Source organism: Lolium rigidum, chromosome 1 (assembly GCF_022539505.1).
Source record: "Lolium rigidum isolate FL_2022 chromosome 1, APGP_CSIRO_Lrig_0.1, whole genome shotgun sequence".
NCBI lineage: Eukaryota > Viridiplantae > Streptophyta > Magnoliopsida > Poales > Poaceae > Lolium > Lolium rigidum.
The window spans coordinates 194328880-194338481 of NC_061508.1; positions in this window are offsets into that span (position 1 = coordinate 194328880).

Consider the following 9602-nt stretch of genomic DNA (forward strand, 5'->3'; position numbering starts at 1 on the left):
AGAAACAAGGCCTAGGGATCATACTTTCACTAGTGGATACTCTCAACAATGATCACATAACTGAACAAATAAATGCTACTTTCAAACACTCTCTTGTTGGATAATAAACACCATTCATTGTGTAGGGCTACAAGAGCACCCTCAAGCCGGAGTAAACAAGCTCCACAACATCCGGAGTTCATATTTAAGTAACCTCTAGAGTGCATAATAGCCCGTTGCAATTTAGACCGAGTACTAACATAGCATACACACTGTCAACAATAGCTATGAAAGGGGGAATAAATCGCATCAATACTATCATAGTAATAGTTAACTTCATAATCTACAAGAGATTACAATTATAACCTACGCCAAGTACTACATGATGCACACACTGTCAACATTACATCATGGAGGAGGAATAGACTACTTTAATAACATCACTAGAGTAGCACATAGATTAATAGTGATACAAAGCTCATGATCACATAAAGATCACACCATGGGAGAGAGAGATGAACCACATAGCTACCGGTAGAGCCCTCAGCCTCGGGGAGAACTACTCCCTCCTCATCATGGGAGACAGCGATGGCGATGAAGATGGCGGTGGTGTCGATGGAGATGACTCCGGGGGCAATTCCCCGTCCCGGCGGCGTGCGGGAACGGAGACTCTCGTCCCCGAAACGGAGTTTCGCGATGGCGGCGGCGTCCCTGGAGTCTTTCTGGAGTTTTGTCAATTGGTATCGGGTTTTTAGGTCACGAGGGACTTTATAGGCGAAGAGACGGAGCGAGGAGGTGCCTGGGGGGCCCACCCCATAGGGCGGCGCGCCCCCCCTCCAGGCCGCGCCAGCCTGTGGTCTGGGAGCCCTGGGCCTTCCCTCCGGCTCTCCTTCGGTGTTCTGGTCCGTCTCGGTGAAATAAGATGTTTGGCCTTTGTTTCATCGAATTCCGAGAATATTGCCCGAACAGCCTTTCTGGAACCAAAAACAGCAGAAAACGGAAGCGGCACTTCGGCATCTTGTTAATAGGTTAGTTCCGGAAAATGCATAAAAACATTATAAAGTGTGAGCAAAACATGTAGGTATTGTCATAAAACTAGCATGGAACATCAGAAATTATAGATACGTTGGAGACGTATCAAGCATCGCCAAGCTTAGTTCCTACTCGCCCTCGAGTAGGTAAACGATAACAAGGATAATTTCTGAAGTGACATGCTACTAACATAATCTTGATCATACTATTGTAAAGCATATGAGATGAATGAAGTGATTCAAAGCAATGGTAAAGACAATGACTAAACAACTGAATCATATAGCAAAGACTTTTCATGAATAGTACTTTCAAGACAAACATCAATAAGACTTGCATAGGAGTTAACTCATAAAGCAATAAATTCTTAGTAGAAAGTTTTGAAGCAACACAAAGGAAGATATAAGTTTCAGCGGTTGCTTTCAACTTCAACATGTTTATCTCATGGATATATCTCATGGATAATCGTCAACTCAAAGTAATATGATGAATGCAAATAAGCAAGTACGTAGGAATCAATGCACACAGTTGACACAAGTGTTTGCTTCTAAGATAGAAGGAAATAGGTAAACTGACTCAACATAAAGTAAAGGAATGGGCCCTTCGCAGAGGGAAGCATGGATTACTGTTTTTGTGCTAGAGCTTTTTATTTTGAAAACATAGAAACAATTTTGTCAATGGTAGTAATAATTCATATGTGTTATGCACAAGACATCCTATAAGTTGCAAGCCTCATGCATAGAATACCAGTAGTGCTCGCACCTTGTCCTAATTAGCTTGGATTTTCATGGATTATCATTGCATAACATATGTTTCAACCAAGTGTCACAAAGGGGTACCTCTATGCCGCCTGTACAAAGGTCCAAGGAGATAGATCGCATTTGATTTCTCGTTTTTGATAGATCTCAACTAAGGACATCCATACCGGGACAACATAGACAACGAGATAATGGACTCCTCTTTAATGCTTAAGCATTCAACAACGGATAATATTCTCATAAGAGATTGAGGATTGATATCCAAACTGAAACTTCCACCATGATTCATGGCTTTAGTTAGCGGCCCAATGTTCTTCTCTAACAATATGCATACTCAAACCATTTGATCATGATAAATCACCCTTACTTCAGACAAGACGAACATGCATAGAAACTCACATGATATTCAACAAAGGTGTAATAGTTGATGGCGTCCCCAGAAACAAGGTTACTGATCAACAAGCAACTTATAAGAAATAAGATACATAAGTAACATATTCAATACCACAATAGTTTTTAAGGCTATTTTCCCATGAGCTATGTATTGCAAAGACAAAGAATGAAATTTTAAAGGTAGCACTCAAGTAATTTACTTTGGAATGGCAGAGAAATACCATATAGTAGGTAGGTATGGTGGACACAAATGGCATAGTTTTTGGCTCAAGGATTTGGATGCACGAGAAGAATTCCCTCTCAGTACAAGGCTTTGGCTAGCAAGGTTGTTTGAAGCAAACTCAAGTATGAACCGGTACAGCAAAACTTACATAAGAACATATTGCAAGCATTATAAGACTCTGCACTGTCTCCTTGTTGTTCAAACACTTCACCAGAAAATATCTAAACTTTAGAGAGACCAATCATGCAAACCAAATTTCAACAAGCTCTATGGTAGTTCTTCATTAATAGGTGCAAAGTACATGATGCAAGAGCTTAAACATGATCTATTGAGCAAAACAATTGCCAAGTATCAAATTATTCAAGACAATATACCAATTACCACATGAAGCATTTAATGTTGCCAACCAAATAATAATGAACGAAGCAGTTTCAACCTTCGCCATGAACATTAAAAGTAAAGCTAAGAACACCAGTGTTCATATGAACGAGCGGAGCGTGTCTCTCTCCCACACAAAGAATGCTAGGATCCGATTTTATTCAAACAAAAACAAAAACAAAAACATACAGACGCTCCAAGTAAAGCACATAAGATGTGACGGAATAAATATATAGTTTCACTAGAGGTGACCTGATAAGTTGTCGATGAAGAAGGGGATGCCTTGGGCATCCGCAAGCTTAGATGCTTGAGTCTTCTTGAAATATGCAGGGATGAACCACGGGGGCATCCCCAAGCTTAGACTTTTCATTCTTCTTGATCATATTGTATCATCCTCCTCTCTTGATCCTTGAAAACTTCCTCCACACCAAACTCAAAACAAACTCATTAGAGGGTTAGTGCATAATCAAAAATTCAAATATTCAGAGGTGACATAATCATTCTTAACACTTCTGGACATTGCACAAAGCTACTGAAAGTTAATGGAACAAAGAAATCCATTCAACATAGCAAAAGAGGCAATGCGAAATAAAAGGCAGAATCTGTCAAAACAGAACAGTCCGTAAAGACGAATTTTTCAGGGGCACTTAACTTGCTCAGATGAAAAAGCTCAAATTGAATGAAAGTTGCGTACATATCTGTGGATCACACATGAAAATTGGCAGATTTTTCTGAGTTACCTACAGAGAGGTCTACTCAAATTTGTGACAGCAAGAAATCTGTTTCTGCGAAGTAATCCAAATCTAGTATTAACCTTACTATCAAAGACTTTACTTGGCACAACAATGCAATAAAATAAAGATAAGGAGAGGTTGCTACAGTAGTAACAACTTCCAAGAAACAACAAAACAGTAGAAAAATAAAAACATGGGTTATCTCCCAAGGAGTGCTTTCTTTATAGCCATTAAGATGGGCTCAGTAATTTTGATGATGCTCACATAATAATGAGAGTTGAAGCAAAGAGAGCATCAAAAAGCAAGTATGAAACAAATTTAAGTCTAACCCACTTCCTATGAAAAGGAATCTTGTAAATAAACAAGTCATGTAGGCATAATGCAACAAGCATAGAAAAGTAACAGAAGCGCAACTTCAAGATTCTCAACATAAAGAGGGGAAACTTAACATTATTAAGATGCATATAACCATGTTTCCCTCTCTCATAATAACTTTCAGTAGCATCATGAACAAACTCAACAATATAACTATAACATTCTTATCATGAGCTACATGCATAAAATTATTACTCTCCACATAAGCATAGTCATTACTATTAATTGTAGTGGGAGCAAATTCACTAAAATAGCTATCATTATTATTCTCATCACCATAATCATCATATATAGGAGGCATATTGTAATCATAATTAATTTTCTCCACAATAGTAGGTGGACTAAAAATATGATAGTCATCATTGTAATCATCATATATAGGAGGTAAAGTATCATCAAAGTAAATTTTCTCCTCCATGCTTGGGGGACTAAAAATATCATGCTCATCAAAACCAGCTTCCCCAAGCTTAGAATTTTTCATAGCATTAGCAACAATGGTGTTCAAAGCATTCATACTAATAACATTGGCATTATCATGCATATAAAGTTCCATAGGTTTTTCAATTTTCTCTTCAAACACCTCATGTCCTAACTCAAGATAGATACTATAAAGATCTCTAATATTTTTGTTGTTTTCCATTAAGCCTAACTAGTGTAAACAAGAAACAAAAAGATATAATTGCAGGATCTAAAGGAAATAGCTTCGAGCACTCACACATCGGCAATAGTGCTAGGAAATAGCTTAGTAGTCGGAGGATGTGAATACCTTTTACCTTACCTCCCCGACAACGGTGCCAGAAAATAGCTTGATGTCTACGCACGTTTCTATTCCTGTAGACAGTGTTGGGCCTCCAAGAGCAGAGGTTTGTACACCAGCAGCAAGTTACCCTTAAGTGAATCACCCAAGGTTTATCGAACTCGGGGAGGTAGAGGTCAAAGATATCCCTCTCAAGCAACCCTGCAATTACGATACAAGAAGTCTCTTGTGTCCCCAACACACCTAATACACTTGTCAGATGTATAGGTGCACTAGTTCGGCGAAGAGATAGTAAGATGCAAGTGATATGGATGAATATGAGTGGTAATAACAATCTGAAATAAATATGGCAGCAAGTAAACATGTAACAGAACTTGTTGGAAAAGGGGTTTCAATGCTTAGAAACAAGGCCTAGGGATCATACTTTCACTAGTGGACACTCTCAACAATGATCACATAAGTGAACAAATAAATGCTACTTTCAAACACTCTCTTGTTGGATAATAAACACCATTCATTGTGTAGGGCTACAAGAGCACCCTTAAGCCGGAGTAAACAAGCTCCACAACATCCGGAGTTCATATTTAAGTAACCTCTAGAGTGCATAATAGCCCGTTGCAATTTAGACCGAGTACTAACATTGCATACACACTGTCAACAATAGCTATGAAAGGGGGAATAGATCGCATCAATACTATCATAGTAATAGTTAACTTCATAATCTAAAAGAGATTACAATCATAACCTACGCCAAGTACTACATGATGCACACACTATCAACATTACATCATGGAGGAGGAATAGACTACTTTAATAACATCACTAGAGTAGCACATAGATTAATAGTGATACAAAGCTCATGATCACATAAAGATCACACCATGGGAGAGAGATGAACCACATAGCTACCGGTAGAGCCCTCAGTCTCGGGGGAGAACTACTCCCTCCTCATCATGGGAGACAGAGATGGCGATGAAGATGGCGGTGGTGTCGATGGAGATGACTCCGGGGGCAATTCCCCGTCCCGGCGGCGTGCCGGAACAGAGACTTCTGTCCCCCGAAACGGAGTTTCGCGATGTCGGCGGCGTCCCTAGAGTCTTTCTGGAGTTTCGCGATGGCGGCGGCGTCGCTGGAGTCTTTCTGGAGTTTCGTCAATTGGTATCGGGTTTTTAGGTCATGAGGGACTTTATAGGCGAAGAGGCGGCGCGAGGAGGTGCCTGGGGGGCCCATCCCATAGGGCGGCGCGCCCCCCTCCAGGCCACGCCAGCCTGTGGTCTGGGAGCCCTGGGCCTCCCCTCCGGCTCTCCTTCGGTGTTCTGGTCCGTCTCGGTGAAATGAGATGTTTGGCCTTTGTTTCGTCGAATTCCGAGAATATTGCCCGAACAGCCTTTCTGGAACCAAAAATAGCAGAAAACAGGAACTGGCACTTCGGCATCTTGTTAATAGGTTAGTTCCGGAAAATGCATAAAAACATGGGATTTCTATTTTCGTGCCCTCGGGTCCTTAGTTGTACTCAGTTTTCCCCAGCTCCTTAGTTTTTCCTCAGTTTTCCCCAACTTCTTGTCTATAACCCGCAGAAAGAGCTTGGACGGAAGGAATCTCGTTTAGTTGACGTTGGTTGGTGCTGGCAAGTGGGGCCGCTGTTGGTGCCCCGCAGTGGACACGTCTCCACTTATCCAGATCATCGTGGGACCCACAACTTGTCCACGTGAGCGCGCCGGACCCACAGCTTACCCGGGTGACCGTTGCAAAATGGGAGCCCGAGCTAGCCCCGCGCCCGTGCCCGTGCCATTGCTTCCCCTTTCTTTCTCCGCGCCCCATTGTTCTTCTTCTCCGCCGGCGGCAGCCCTTCTCCGGCACGCGGGTGATGTCTAGTTTCTCTTCGACCTCCCGTTCTTCATGGCCGCGAGTATGGACCCGTGCCTTTGACAAGATGCCCTGACTGCCCACGCCGAGAGCCTCCGAAGCGGTCGATGCAGCAAGACGGACGAGAACGGCAACCGTGGACGTGAGTTCGTTGCATGCGAGAGCTTGCCATATAGAGAGGGGATAAGGTTAGATCTCGCTCCAATTTCTCTGTTTTCTCTCGATTTTCTTGTTATTCCCTCGAATTTGGGATTTAGGGTTCACGTTGTTGTTTTCGGATCTTGAAGAAATGCGAGGCATTTCGAGTGGATCGATGTGTACGTTCGGAGGCTTCAGTTGCGAGGAATCAATTGGCGCTATTGGGGGCGCAATTTGGGAGGGGGAGGGGGACTTGCTTTGTAGAGAATGCGGCGGAGAGAGGAGCCGTTCCGATTAGGGACCTTCCGATTATGCCTAATGCTCCCAATGCGGAACTGGTGGAAGTGAAGGGAGAAGCGAAGAAAATGAACAAGCGATTAAGGCAGCTGATCGAGTTGAAGAAGCAAGCTAATCTGATGGCTGGTTGTTTTTTTTGTTGTATAATTACGATCGGATTCTTATCATTGCTCACCGGGCGCTAGAAGTTGTTACAAGGGATACCTAGTTACAAATCCGTTATTCGGTTACATGTACTTGTAGTTGTTTTCAAAGTTAGTGTGTGCATTCACCGAAATTACCAAACTATATTCCCTAAAAGAAAAGGACAGCTAAAGATAGTTGATAATTGTTAGAGGGGTGACAAATAATGCAATCGCCGAAATTCGCAAAAATGTATGCCTCATGTTTATAACAAAATTATACCACTTTTAGGCCGTTTCAAAATACCAATACTATATCCCAAACTATATTCCCTAAAAGAAAAGGACAGCTCAAGATAGTTGATAATTGTTAGAGGGGTGACAAATAATGCAATCCCCGAAATCCGCAAATATGTATGCCTCATGTTTATACCAAAATTATACCACTTTTAGGCCTTTCCAAAATACCAATACCATATCCCAAACTATATTCCCTAAAAGAAAAGGACAGCTAAAGATAGTTGATAATTGTTAGAGGGGTGACAAATAATGCAATCGCCGAAATCCGCAAAAATGTATGCCTCATGTTTATACCAAAATTATACCACTTTTAGGCCTTTCCAAAATACCAATACCATATCCCAAACTATATTCCCTAAAAGAAAAGGACAGCTAAAGATAGTTGATAATTGTTAGAGGGGTGACAAATAATGCAATCGCCGAAATCCGCAAAAATGTATGCCTCATGTTTATAACAAAATTATACCACTTTTAGGCCGTTTCAAAATACCAATACTATATCCCAAACTATATTCCCTAAAAGAAAGGGACAGCTCAAGATAGTTGATAATTGTTAGAGGGCTGACAAATAATGCAATCACCGAAATCCGCAAATATGTATGCCTCATGTTTATACCAATACTATATATTAAGTGGCAAACTCGTCATTGCATTCTCCACCGACAGAGAGAGAGAGAGAGATGGGTGGCCACGAAGAGAGAGAGAGAGAGAGAGAGGTTGCCACGAAGAGACGGATAGGGGTATACTGCCCGTTAGATCAGTGGATCAACGGTTCGTGGAGTCGATCCGTGTGACAACGGCTCAACCAATCAGGATAAGTTTGGGCTTCTCGGAGCATTTGTGACGAGTACTTGAGGGCAAAACTGAGTAGTACTAAGAATCCAAGGGCACATAAATAGTAAATAGACTAAGGGATTCAAACAAAAGAATTACAAAATGAAAAATGTGTGTTTTGTACAATATAATTCATATTGGGCTACATCAAATTATTTGCAATTCAAATATACATGAGTGTGACAATTATGGCATCATTTAGACAAACTATGTTTTGGGAAAGATGTTTTGCAAAGGGGTTTGGGTGGAAAACCATGCATCTTCATAGCTACACTAGTGATTCCGAGAAGTGGCAATTTGTGGTAAAACTTGATTTATATATGTTTGTTAAGGTTTTCTAGGTGGCAGGTTGCGTAGGAAGACTCCATGAGTAGTTGCCACTATGTTTTTATTTTTTGGATTTTTTTGCGCATGAAATGACTCAATTAGCTATGTTAATCTCATTTGTTGACTCTCTGTTGACCAGCTACTTGAGGGTAAAACTGAGTATATTGCACTTGCCGGTCTAAGTCCTCGAGGGGAAAACTGAGTACGGATAAAATTTCCGTATAAGGCCCGAGGTTATAACCGAGTACACCAAACGTCCCGGGGTTAGACTCGGGTAGCGGTGCACGCTGCAGCCGTGCATAGCGGTCGCGTGTTGCCGTGCATAGCGGACGCGTGTTGCGGTACACGCCACCTTCGTCTTTATAGAGCCCCTCTTTCTCTCCCTCGACGCACGTTCTCACTGGCTCACTGCAACCGCCTCTCCTGTCCCATCATCTTCTCCACAACCGAAGAAAAACCCCCGAAGAAAACCGCCGGCGATGGAGAAGAATGAGATGCCCATTGTCGGCACATCAGCCGCCGCCCCCGTCCGAGGCCCCGTCGGCTGCTTCCATCGTAGCAGCCGGCGCATCGGCCGCCGCCCCGTCCGGGCCCCTGTCGGCTGCTTCCAACGTAGCAGCCGGCGCATCGGCCGCCGCCCCGTCCGAGCCCCCGTCGCTGCTTCCAACGTAGCAGCCGGCGCATCGGCCGCCGCCACCGTCCGGTCCCCGTCGATTGGGACCCGTACGAACCGAGTGCAGTACGACGCGCCGGAGAACCCCTACGACACCACCATCGTCGACAACGAGCCGGAGGTAACCCTTTGTTCCCTTGTTCTTATCTCATTTCAATCATTTTGTGTTAGATCAACCGTTATTACGGTTCGTCTGTTCCTAGTTCAATCCTTTTTTGTTAGATCTTGCGTTATTACTGTTCGTCTGTTCCTAGTTCGATCCTTTTGTGTTAGATCTTGCGTTATTAGTGTTTGTGATTTGCTTTTGTTTAAGATTTGTGCCGATGATGATGAATATTTGGGCATAAATTGATTCAGGGTTTGGTCAGTAAACAATTGGTGTGTACAAATTTGTTGTGCATGATCTTTGGTTTGCTCAC